Consider the following 13,902-nt stretch of genomic DNA (forward strand, 5'->3'; position numbering starts at 1 on the left):
GAGTTATGAAGCAGGTTTAGGATAGCCATGCAATCTGTAGCAGTAAGATTTTATATGGCCAAACTTCCCGCAATGATGACACTTCCATCTCCGGGTATTGCTTCTTGAATAAACCTTTTGACACCCTTGTTGATGTTGGGACATTTGATTTGACATATGTTGTTTCAGTTGTCCTTTGGATGGAACAAAGTTCATTGCAAAACCTTTTCCTTTGTCCATTCCTACTTGATAATCATAGCCTAAACCTTCAACATTTCCAGCATTCTTACCAGTTTGAAGAATTTTATCCAGTACATCTGAACTACTGTTAAGCATTCTCACAGACTTAGTCATATTGTCAATTCTTGAATTGAGTAGTGCAACTTCCTCCTTCAAATCAGAGATGATAGAGAGATGCTCTACTTTCTCAGCTTATAGTTGAGCAATAGTTTTCTTTTGATCTTCTCCCAATTTACAGACTTCTTCACTTCTTAGGCACAATTCTTTGTAGGACTTAACAAGTTCTTCAAAGGTTAGTTCTTCACAGTCAGAGTCTTCATCTGAGTTACAAATTCCAATCAGAATAATAACCTATTTGGTAGATTCCACTTCTGGATCACTTTCAGAATCATCTTCTAACCAAGAGACACACAATACCTTTTTTATGCTTTTTGAGAAATGGGGGGCATTCAGCCCTTATGTGACCAAATCCTTCACATCCATGACACTGTATTCCTTTTCCTCTGATGGTTTTTCCTTCAGTTTTGGGCCATCCTCTAAACTCCTGATTTTTGGAGATGTCAAATGGCTTGTTATTGACATTAACTCTTGTCTTTGATTCCATCTTCTTCATCACTTTGTTGAATTGTCTCCCAAGTAAGACAACAACATTAGATATCCCTTCATCTGTATCCAGGTCACAATCATCTTCGAGGTCTTCAATGTTAGAAACAAAGGTTATACTTTTATTCTTTTCTGCCTTTTCATTGGTTCCTAACTCAAAGGTTTAAAGGGATCCCATTAGTTCATCAACTTTCATATTGTTGATATCTTGAGCTTCTTCTATGACAGTAACCTTCATGTTAAATCTCTTTGGAAGAGACCTGCGGATTTTTCTGACCAACTTGGTTTCTGACATCTTCTACCCTAAAGCACTTGAGGCATTGGATATCTCAATGATATTTGATAACGCGAAAACGTATCGTATGTTTGGCTTCATATGCATTGCTTTTTTACTTGATTAACACTTATTATTATGCAGTATTTTATGTTTATTACAGGTATTTATCGAATAAAATATATATAAGCAAGCAAAGTGGAAAATAGTAAAAAGGAAAGAAAAGAGAAGAAAATAGAGAAAAATATAGAGCATGGGGCCCACCACACCAAATGGGCATTTGGCACCCACCACTTGGATGTGTGGCGCCCACCACAAAGCAAGGAAGTGGTGACGCCCATCCCTCAAAAGGTGACGCTCGCCACAGAGATCATACTAGGGTTGTGGCAAACGCCATCAACCCGGTCTCCCCTATTTTCTCTCCACCTTTTTAGCCACGACCTCCACAATTTTAGCTATGACTTCCACTTACCTTGTCAACCAACGAATGCTACAATTAAGGGAAGTGGAAGTATATAAAGGAGGGTCGGTTTTCTCTTCCAGGTGCACTTTTTCAGTATGATTATTTTGGTTAGATTTTCTTAGGTGGTTTCTTACTTTGTAAAAGCAATAAACTCTCCACATCGAGGACTATTTCAATTTATTGTTTAAGCATTTGAATTCGATTGTAACGGTGTACTGGATTGCCAAAGCTTGCCGACGTTGTTTAATTTAAAGAATCAGGATTCATTTCAAGTTCTCGATTCATATTCCAGGTTTTATTTTAATTGCCATTTTAATTATTTATGCCTTATTGTATGCTTGATTGTCTGAATACCATGTCTGTTACCGGATCCATGTTCGGCTAAACCTCTAGGTATCGGTATGTAAAGACCGTCGAAACGACGAGATTCGTAAATAATTGGTGTTGACTTTTATAAAACTTACTTTTCCAATTTTAGTTTCTTGTTTTATTCAAAACTGTTTTTCGTACGAGAGTACAAAACAAACAAAGGTTACGGTCAATAAGAACGAGAGTTTGAGATTTTAACCAGATAGCTGAAACTAGGCATTAATCCTAAACACATTGAGAGCGCTTTAGGATTAATTAGACTTTATTCATATTCAAAAATTACTTTTAAATTCAAAATGAGTCCACGAGAGCCAAGCATTCTGGTTTAAGAGTATGGTCAGAGTCAATAAAAACGAGAGTGTGAGACGAAGTCCTTTTTATAAATAATTTCTACTGAAGAATATTTTGATCAATAAGATTACAATAACTATCTATCGAATCCCCGAAGTTTGATGTGTTACATACTGATATCCCTTTATCAAATATCTTTATTAATCGTTTGTTTACGTTATAGTTATTTCTCTTCATCACTCCAATCTTAGAATGATCATCAGCCTTAGATTTACATAGTAACATTAGATAATTATACGTTCAATTATTAGTCCTTGTGGGTTCGATAATCTTTAAAACTACGTGATTCGACTGTGCACTTGCAGTCACGATTCCCATAGACTTACTAAGTCGCGGTCGTGTTTTTGGTGCCGTTGTCGCGGACTAATTTAGTTGATATCGTAACTCTAGTATTGCCCATTATAGACTAAGGCAAAAGATTCTATTTCCCTTTCTAATTTGTCGAGTGTATGCCAAGTACCCGCTCTCAAGGTGAGAAATTAAAGTTATTGTTCGACAAACCTGAGCGTTATCTAAGATTAGAACGATGGATACGAGACTTGATACAAGAACATCGTATCAAGCTAAATCTTCCTGATCCTAATATCCCTATTCCTAAACCAGTTATTCGACCAGAGATGGCCGAAGGACCGTAAAATCGTCCTCTTAAGTACTATGCAATCCCTTAGCAGGATGAACCATATAACAACATCGTTGCCCCTGCCATCAAGGCCGATAATTTCGAGCTAAAACCTTCGTTGTTGTCAGCCGTACAACAAAACCAATTTTCAGGTAGTCCCACGGAGGACCCGAACCTACATTTGTTAGTGTTTTTGCAATATGCAGACACAGTGAAAGCAAATGGTGTCAGCCCCGAAGCTATAAGACTGCATCTTTTCCCTTTCTCATTAAGAGATAGAGCTAGAGCTTGGCTCTAGTCTCTACCATCCAACTTTGCCACTACGTGGAACGAGTTGAAGAAAGTTTTCTTAGCACGATATTTCCCACCTAGTAAGACGGCTATGCTAAGAGCCTAAATAAACGGGTTTAAACAAAAAGATAACGAATCACTTTTTGAAACTTTGGAGAGATACAAAGACATGATGAGGCTTTGTCCACATCACGGTCTAGAAGAATGGTTGATCATCCATACCTTTTACAATGGTCTCTTGTACAACACAAGATTGACAATAGACGCTGTCGGAAGTGGCCACTGATGGATAAACCCTACAATAAGGCCTATAAACTTATCAAAAGTATGGCCCAAAATCATTACTAGTGGGGAAGCGAAAGAACCTCCATAGAGAAACCTCCAATGAAAGGCGACATGTACGAATTAAGCAGTCTTGACCATGTCAATGCCAAGGTAGACGCTCTTACTTAAAAGATAGACAACTTGACTATAACACACACAACCACCATGGCTGTCGTAGCACCAAACTACGGGATATGCGGAGTTTCAGGGCATGCTGCCCCTGAATGTCAACTCTCGACAGGAACCTCCACAGACCAGGTGAACTATGCTTAAGGAAACCCTTACTCAAACACCTATAACCCAGGTTGGAAGAGCCATCATAACTTTTCGTACAAAAATAATAATGCATTGTATGCACCTAACCAAGCACCTGTTGTACCGCCAGGATATCATAAAGCTACCACAAATACTCAAAATGCTCTTAGGAAGTCAAACCTAGAAATAATGATGGAAAACTTCATAGCTACCCAAGCCCAAACAAATAAGGATTTCCTAAATCAAAACATACACACTAGTGAGCAAATCAAGCAATTAGCAAAAAAGGTAGACGCTTTAGCCACCCATAACAGAATGTTGGAAACACAAATTTCGCAAGTGGCTCAACAACAAGCACCTATTGCTGCTCCTGCAGGCACATTTCCTGGACAACCCCAACCAAACCCAAAAGGTCATGCAAATGTTATTATACTACGAAGTGGGACAGAACTAGACGGACAGACTGACCCTAGAATTAAAAACCCATTCATGCACCAAGACCCTGGTAAGGTAACTGAGAAGGAAGACGAACAAGAGGAAGATAAAAATGAAGAGGCCGTAGAGAAAGAAGAACCTTATGTGCCTCCACCATCGTATAAACCCCCTATCATTTATCCTCAAAGACTTGTTAAATTTAAAAGTGTAGGGCAATTTAAAAAATTCATAGAGCTTCTAAAGTAATTGAATATCACAATACCCTTTACAGAATCCATCACTCAAATGCCCTCATATGCTAAGTTTCTCAAGGAAATCTATCTAACAAGAAGAAGATAGAGGATAACGAAACTGTTACACTTACTGTTGAGTGTAGCGCCATAATATAAAACAATATGCCTCCTAAGCTGAAAGACCCAGGTAGTTTCTCCATACCCTGTGTAATGGAAAGTTTGTCATAGACAATGCACTATGTGACTTAGGAGCCATTATTAGCTTAATGCCCTTGTCCATATGCGAAAGGCTCAAAATTGGAGAACTAAGACCTATTAGGATGTCCGTACAACTTGCAGATCGATTTGTTAAATTTCCCGTAGGTATGTTAGAAAATGTTCAGGTACGCATATGACAATTCTATATTCCTAATGATTTTATAATCATGGATATAAAAGAGGATTCCGACATTCCTATCATATTAGGAAGACTAATCCTAGCTACTGCCATAGCCATTATAGATGTTAAGGAAGGCAAGCTAACCTTTGAAGTTGTTGAGGAAAAATTCGAATTCATTTTGACGCAATTCTTGAAGGCACCAGCTATAGACGATACATGTTGTCTACTAGATGTCATCGACGAATGTATAAGAGAAATGGAGAATGAACAAACATCATACTCTGAAATACTGAAAATTCCAAGGCCTCCTACTTTTGAAGATGAAAATTGGAGTGAGGAATACCAAGATGACAGCCTAAGCGAATGCCTAGCACTAACGCCCGATCATATGCCTTGCCCAAAGAAACCAACCCTAGAAATTAAGACGCTACCCAAAAATCTAAGATATGAATTACTAAACACTGAACTCGAGCGATCTGTAATAGTAAATGCAGACTTAGGGCAGATAGAGACCGAAAAGCTTCTACACGTTTTAAGAAAATATCCAACTACTTTAGGCTACAATATCTCAAATATAAAAGGAATAAGCCCTTCCATATGCATGCATCACATAATGCTAGAGGAAGACAATAAGACATCTAGAGAACATCAAAGAAGGATAAATCCCATTCTGAGTGATGTAGTAAAGAAAGAAGTTCAAGAGCTGTTAGAAGTAGGTATTATCTACCCGATATCCGATAGTCAATGGGTCAACCAAATACATGTCGTACCAAAGAAGGGAGGCGTCACTGTTGTTAATAATGAAAAAGGCGAATCTATAGCACAAATAGTGGTTACTGAAAGTAGAATGTGCATTGATTATAGAAAATTAAACAAAGCCACTCGGAAGGATCATTTTCCTTTAGCGTTTATTGATCAAATGCTTGAACAATTGGCTAAGCATTCTCACCTCTGCTACTTAGACAGTTATTCAGGATTTTTCCAATTTCCTATTCATCCTGACGACCAAGAGAAAACGACCTTCACATGTCCCCATGGTACATTCGCCTACCGACGAATGTCGTTCATACTGTGTAACGCTCCCGCAATATTCCAAAGATGCATGATGTCAATTTTCGTTGATTTTATAGATGACATCATGGAAGTCTTCATGGACGATTTATCTATATGCGGAAAGAGCTTTGAAGGATGTTTATCGAATCTTGAAATGGTACTTAAAAGATGTGTAAAAGTGAACCTCGTGCTAAACTGGGAAAAATGCCATTTCATGGTCCCACAAGGGATCGTACTCGAACACATAGTATCCGATAAGGGGATTAAAGTTGACAAGGCTAAAATAGAAGTTATAGAAAACCTTCAGCCTTCGAAAATCGTAAGAGAAATACGAAGCTTCTTAGGACACGTCGGTTTCTATCGGCGATTCATTAAAGATTTCTCAAAAATCACCAAACCACTGACTGAATTATTGATGAAAGACGTTGAATTCATCTTTGATGACAAATGCCTAGCAGCGTCCGAACAACTGAAAACAAATCTTATCACTGCACCTATCATGCAACCGCCCGATTGGAGATTACCCTTTGAAATCATGTGTGACGCCAGTGACTATGCTGTAGGCGCAGTCTTAGGACAAAGAAGGTATAAGAAACTTCATGCATTATACTACACAAGTAGAACCCTAGACCCTGCACAAATGAAATACGCACCACAGAAAAGGAACTTTTAGTCGTAGTGTTCGCTCTAGATAAATTTCGTTCCTACCTAGTAGGAGTAAAAATAATTATCCATACCGACCGTGCTGCAATTAGGTACCTGTTAAGTAAAAAGGACACTAAACCAAGACTCCTAAGGTGGATCTTAATACTACAAGAGTTTGACCTCGAAATCAAGGTTACGAGGGCCATTGAAAACGTCGAGGCCGATCACTTGTCAAGAATGGAAGGTATTGAACCTGAACGAGTGCCTATAAACGATGATTTCCCTTACGAATGAATCATAGCCCAACTGCAAAGCAATATAGCTAAATGTGCATTAACTTATAAGGATACCGAAACAAACGAGGTAGTGGAAGAAATTTACACTAAAACCACACTGCCATGGTACGTTGACTTCGTCAACTACTTAGCAACTGGGGTGCTTCCACCAAACTTGACTTACCAACAAAAGAAAAAATCCTTCCACGATCTTAAACATTACTATTGGTATGAGCCTCTGCTTTTCAGAAGAGGCGTCGACGGTATCTTCTGTCGATGTATCCCCAAAGATGAGGTAGAAAACATAATCTCCCACTGTCATTCTGCTCCTTATGGAGGATATGCAAACACCTCGAAGACTTGCGCTAAGATCTTGCAAGCCATGCTCTTTTGGCCTACCCTATGGAATGATATCCACATCGCGATCATCAATTGCGACCGGTGTCAACGCACTGGCAACATATCTAGACGCGACGAAATGCCACTTAAAGGCATTTTGGAAGTAGAAGTCTTCGATATTTGGGGAACTGATTTTATGGGACCATTCCCATATTCTTTTAGTAACAAGTGCATCCTTGTTACGGTCGATTACATATCAAAATGGATCGAGGCCATAACCTCTTCAACGAATGACACACGAGTGGTAATTAGACTCTTTAAGCGCATAATCTTCCCTAAATTCAGTGTGCCGAGACTTGTCATCAGTGATGGTGGCTCCCATTTCATTTCAAAGATTTTTGAAAAGCTATTATTGAAATATGGAGTCCGACACCGCGTAGCAACACCCTATCACCCTTCAGACTTGTGCCAATGTACCAACATAAAAATGAGGGATCAAAACCTCGTAGTTCGTGATACAAATTTCAAAGTGGATGCATTGCTTTTTACAAAAAATTATGTTTGAAAGGCATAAAGGCCTAAAAATGGTTTGAATGAGTTAGTTCTTTATGGCTTTTCTGAAAGTTTAGATCAAGTATAGTTAAGTTTATTTACAAATTTGATTTAAGAAAAGAAGTTTGAAACTGCAATGGCATAAGGCCAAAGTTTCTATCTTTTTACAAAGTGGTCAAAGTTTAGAACAAAATAAGTTCAAACAAATAAAGTTTTAAAAGGAGGGAGAGATTTTGAAATTAAAGAAATGGGGAGAAGATGAAAAGACTAATCCTACGCACAAAATTAAAAGTTAGGAGTTGAAAAGATCTGACTGATGGGTAGCAATGCAATAGGCAAGAGTGCCATGTAGAAACCTAAATTCCCTTGGACATTTAGAATCAAGCAACACACAAATGCACAATTATATTATCTTGAAGAGCAAGGCATCAAATAAAGATAGACACATCCAAGCTTAGCCACTCCATGATCTTCTTCAAATTAGCCCATGTAACAGATGAATTCCACAAGTCACAGGTTCAAAATAACAGCTTCACAATGATCATGTTGCAGATGAACTCATAGGGATCTTGAATGATGTATCAGATGAAGTTTTAAATTGCAAGCACTTGGTTTCACACAAAGTTTACATTGGCCAAGTCCTTTAGCATAGGAATGTTGCCTAAATTCTAAGTCCATTTGTCCAAGATCAAGCCAACAGTCCAAACAATTTTTTTTAGGGTTTTTGTTGTTATTATGTACATTAATGGTCAAAGACCACACAAACAAGTAAAGTATACACAAACAAGATATATCACACAATATGGTCCAAATGGATAAAGTGAAAATTGCATTAACATAAACAATTAGAATGGTATGAATAAAGACTAAAATTAAATGACATTAAAGTAAATGGTTTGAAATTAAAAGTTAGTTGTTAATGAGTTAGAAGTTAGTATTGTTTTGCTTTTCATTTTAAGTCATTCTTCGGAGAACACTTAATCCACTTATCACAAGCATGGATCCTTGAGCCAAGACATCTTCCAAAGGAAGGGAAAAGACCAAGTTTCCACATAATACCATGAAAGAGGGGAGACTTACAATCTCACTAACTAGAATGTTATGTCTTTTATGTCACAAATTTAGCGATATGTTAAGCAATCGTAGTTGGACTTATGTAGAAGTCACAACTATTTGAGGTCGGGCAATAGAATTTTGGTGTTAATGCATGTTAGAGACATAGTATAATGGACTATGCTCATGAAACATACCACACACAAAAAGAATATGAAAAAGAGGTGGGTTAATCTCATTCATACATATGTTGATTTTTCAATCAACTAGCCTTAGGACTTTGAGATATCATAGGCCAAATGAGATGAATGCATAAATAAGGGGGATGAGATGAAGAGGGAGGGCAATGGATCAAAACTCAAATTGGTCAAAGGAGGATTTTTACCAAATTAATATCATCCATTCATTTTGGGAGATGAAATGTACATTTCATCAATCCCCTAAATCCAATGATATTAACTTGACAAAGTCAAATCAACCTTGACCAAGGCCCAACAACAAGATTCAAACTCAAACAAGTCATCACAATTGGTCAACACAATTAATTGGCATTTATTCAAATTAAAAAGACTAAAATAATACATTTAAATTAAATATGGTTTGTCAAATTCCTAAAACCTCATCAAAATACCAAAGAAATGGCCATGAGATTTATCATAGGTCAAACAAGGTCAAAGGACCTTGGAGAAAAAATTTCAGAATTTTTAAAGACTTAAAAGTATTTTTAAATAATTAAAAATAATCACAAAATCAATTAAATCATGACAAATATTAATAATGATCCAAAAAATAATTTTAATTCAAAATATGAAAGAGGAAATTATTTGAAAATTTATGGTGAAACTCTCATATTTTTTGGATCAATATTAAAATTAATATGAATTAATGAAAATAAAAGGATTAAAATGAAAATCATAAAATAGCAAAAAAAGTGGACCACTTGATCTGCCTCATTAATTGAGCTGGCAGATCAAGTGGTGAGAAGCGCGTGTTCCATGGTGGACTTAAGTCAATGCGCCACATGGATGGTAATCAAAACCAACGTGTGAGATTAAAATATTTTGAATTGATCATGTGGCTCAGAACCTGTCCAGCACACCACCGACGCTGAAACTCCAAGCACCTTAGGCGAGGCTCACTGGATTGGTTTAGTCATCACCATCACATAAATGAAAAAGGAGGACATGATCTGAAAGAAAAAATGGCGTAGAGCACGAATTTGACCTCAATTTTAACTAACTCGACATATATAGAAAGATATGAGGAGTTGAATTTTGAGGTGTGTCAACTGAGTTGCTTCGATTTGACCTCTAAGCAACTCAATCTTCTTGCCTACATTGGTAGGACTTCAGACAACCAAAGATCCAAGAGAATTGAGTAGAATTAAGTGAGAATCAAAGAGATGAAGTTTTCTGAAAATTACCTTTAATGCTATGCAGTTATTGATGTGGCTTGCTCCAAACACAATCTGATCACACTTGAGAAGCTAGCAGGAAGTGATTAGAGAGGTTGCAAGGCTTTGGATCCTGGAGTTCTTGAATCTCCAACAGTTGAGATTCAAACTCAAATTTCAAATTGAAATTTCTCAAGTTCTCCTTTAGAATGAGAGGGTTTCAATGGGGGGCAAAGTTGGCGCACAAAGTCTTCTTCAAATGAGCTCAGAGGCCTTCTATTTATAGCTAAAGGGAATGATATTTGCACACTTCAAAAATCTGTCCAAAATTGGCAATGTGGATGGCACAAGTGCATGGGCATGTACAGGCCCATGATGCAATGAATTAAGGTCCAAAATGATTCCAATTGAAGTCTGAACGAAGCTTGGGTATCAAGGCATTGTGAACTGATGTTTGTGCAATTGTTTCTTTCCAATGATGCAACCCTGTTAAAGCCATGCGCAGACCTAGCAATCTTTGTCCAAAATGCATGAAATTGGGTTATTTGGAAAGCTTGGATCAAAGGGAACAAGTTTGATGTTCAACACTTTTTTATTTGGAGCTTGGGTCATAGAGACTTTTAAGATGGAAGTTTGGAAATTTCAACATGTTGAAAATTTTTCTAAGTGTCAAGCTATATACCTCAATATTCCACCTTGCTTAACTTTTTATGTTAGCTTCAAATGAGAAAAGTGTCTTCATCAAAGTTGTATCTCTTTCAAATACCTTCATAATGGTCACCAATTTCATATAATTTGGATTTATAATGATATAGTTATGCATTTTTTAAGTTTGGAAAAATCATGTGTTCAATGGTATAGGTAAAAAATGACCTATAATGTAACCTCATATCACATGCTCATAAAAGCTGAATTATCTATCACTCCAAACATAAAAGTTGAAGTAAACATCTTGAATTTGATTGTGAAACTTGGAAATCTTTTATCTCGTAAAATTTGAGCAAGTTATGGCCTTGGGAAGTTGACTTTCAAATTAGGGTTTAAACAAAATGACCCATAGTGTTTCAACATAGAAAATGATTTTACAAGCAAAATTAACTCTAGGTATCAACCTGAAAGTTATTTGGAATGTCATTTAGAGTAACTTTGCTCTTGGAATCATTTTAATATGGTGAAAATTGTAGGAGATAGGGTCTAGGGAGACCCAATTTTGATCAGATGAATTCATCTGGCCAACCACCATCATCCAACTTGCTAACCATCAATTCTCTTGACTTTCTTGGCTCATGGTAGATCATATATGCATAAGATGATGAATTTTGAAGTGTACCTTGAGAAATTTTATCAATTGGTGAGATAGCTTGTTGGAGAAGTTACTCAAGATACCCAGTCAAATTAGGGTTTCCAAGGCAAATCACCTCCAAACTCTTGAAGAAAACTTGATCAATATAACATGTAGGAATTAATGGAACTCATATATGATGCTCATAACCATTCTTGGATCAATTCATGGTTGTGCTCTTTGTCATGAGGGTCTCAAACCCTAGATATGAACTTGATAGATCAATGGAGATCATGCCCATCCTACAAAAGAGTTAGGCAAATGCAAAGACATATTTTTGGTATTTTGGTTAGTAAAACGATAATATACAAGTATAATACAATCACTTAGTACTTGGTCATATCTCCCAAAATAAACCCAATGAAAGAGGGGTAAGGAGGATGCCAAGGTATGATCCCAATTCTAATGCTTATGATCCCAATACTTTTGGTACTTGTATCCAATTATTTATTAATTAATAAAAAGGCTTTTTCTTTATTATGGTTGATTAATAAAGTCCCTGGAATAGATAGTCCGTTTAATGTATTAAGTGTGACTTAATCATGAGAGCACATTAAACATAAGGACACTATTCTTAAAGTATCCGTAGTCGAGATTTAGTGTGAAGTTGGATAACATTAAAGCATTAAGACTATTATGTTTGTAGACTGATAATCACATCTCATGGATCATGGATAAAGATTTATCAAGTCTTAAACATAGGTATGAATATTAAGACTAATATTTATACCGGATTGACCCGCTATGAGAATACTATATAGAAAGTTATGTAAAGTGTCATAAGTCATTCTCATGGTGATAATGGTGTATACCACTCTTCGACCTAAAACTACTATGGATCCTAGATATAGAGTCGAGTGCTTTATTGCTGATCCAACGTTGTCCGTAACTGGATAACCATAAAGACAGTTGATGGATACTCCACAAAGCATGCTGAGGGACATGAGTGTCCTAGATGGAATTTGCCCATCCTGTGTAACAGGATAAATGTCTATAGGCCGAATATTGAACTGGACAAGGATGACACGGTTTATACCTTGTGTTCAATATAGACATAAGGGCAAAGGGGTAATTATACACATAATTATTATCACAGGAGGTTTTGTCAGATCACATGACATTTTTGTGACTTGGGTAGCAGTGATGTGTTGCTAGATACCGCTCACTATTTATCATGTTAAATGCGTGATTTAATATAATTAGCAACGTCGCGAAAACCTGCAGGGTCACACACAAAGGACGGATTGATGAGAGATAGAGTAACTAAGGAACATCGTAAGGTACGGTGTACTTAAGTAGAATACGAAGTATGGTAAGGTACCAAATACTTAAGTGATTTTGGCATATTATGAGATATGGGCCAAAATACACTTAAGTGGGCTTTTTGGCTTGAAGCCCACACAAGTGGTTCTATAAATAGAACTCTTGTGCAGAAGCATTGTATGGGAATACAACACCACTGAAGAGTTGGAATTTCGTATCTCTCTTTCTCTCACTCAAAGCCTTCATTCATAACAGCTAGCACTGCGATTGAAGGAATCCGTTCGTGCGGACTGAGTAGAGACGTTCTCATCGTTCAACGTTCGCGATCGCTACGTGGATTTGTATCCAAGGTTTTGTTTGTTACAAGAGATCTGCGCCAAAGGTTTGAATCGCCACAAAAGGTAACGATTCTATCACTGATCATGCCCATTCGTAAGGATCACTAAATGGAGAAATTTTTAAATTCCGCTGCGCCTTGGATGGCAATTCTCCTTCCGTGGTATCAGAGCCACTTACGAAACCATGAATCTGATAACTGTTTTTGTTCTGTAATAATATGATTAAAGACAGAATGAATCAAAGATTAAATTGAGATCAATCAAGTTATATATATATATATATATGATATATGTAATCCTGATGCAAAATACATTATATATGATATAGTGTTCTCGTTTCGTTCATTCAAACACTCAATGATTGTTTTCCTTTGAGCGATCAATGGTCGTTTGCTTCTTGATTCGACATTAGTATGGTGAAGCAATGACGTGTTGATCAATCATACTGAATTAACAATCGAGATGTGTTTGACGGTCTGAAATTGGTGCATCAGGGTTAGTGACGACACAAGGGTTGTGTTGTCAGAGAATTATGCGATTGGGGTTATGACTGCACAAGAGTTGTGCTTTCTAAACACTTTTTGGAACAGTGTTAACCGGTTAGCGCATATGGTTAACCGGTTAACGCAATACGAAATAAAAAATTTAAGTTTTTCAAACAGTGTTAACCGGTTAACGCATTTGGTTAACCGGTTAACGCAAGGCAGAAAACAATTTTTGAACAGATTTCAAACAGTGTTAACCGGTTAACGCATTTGGTTAACCGGTTAACGCAAGGCAGAAAACAATTTTTGAACAGATTTCAAACAGTGTTAACCGGTTAACGCATATCGT

The 13,902-nt window shown here is 37.0% G+C and overlaps 1 non-coding gene across 1 annotated transcript; it reads right to left on the reverse strand.

Annotated features, from left to right (window-relative positions):
* Nucleotides 1–3,280: 3,280 nt before the first annotated feature.
* On the reverse strand, nt 3,281–3,387 carry LOC127124624 (small nucleolar RNA R71). Its single transcript, XR_007804095.1, has one exon. It is a non-coding gene; the product is annotated as a small nucleolar RNA R71 (small nucleolar RNA).
* Nucleotides 3,388–13,902: the final 10,515 nt, after the last annotated feature.

This window comes from Lathyrus oleraceus, chromosome 2 (assembly GCF_024323335.1).
Source record: "Lathyrus oleraceus cultivar Zhongwan6 chromosome 2, CAAS_Psat_ZW6_1.0, whole genome shotgun sequence".
Lineage (NCBI taxonomy): Eukaryota > Viridiplantae > Streptophyta > Magnoliopsida > Fabales > Fabaceae > Lathyrus > Lathyrus oleraceus.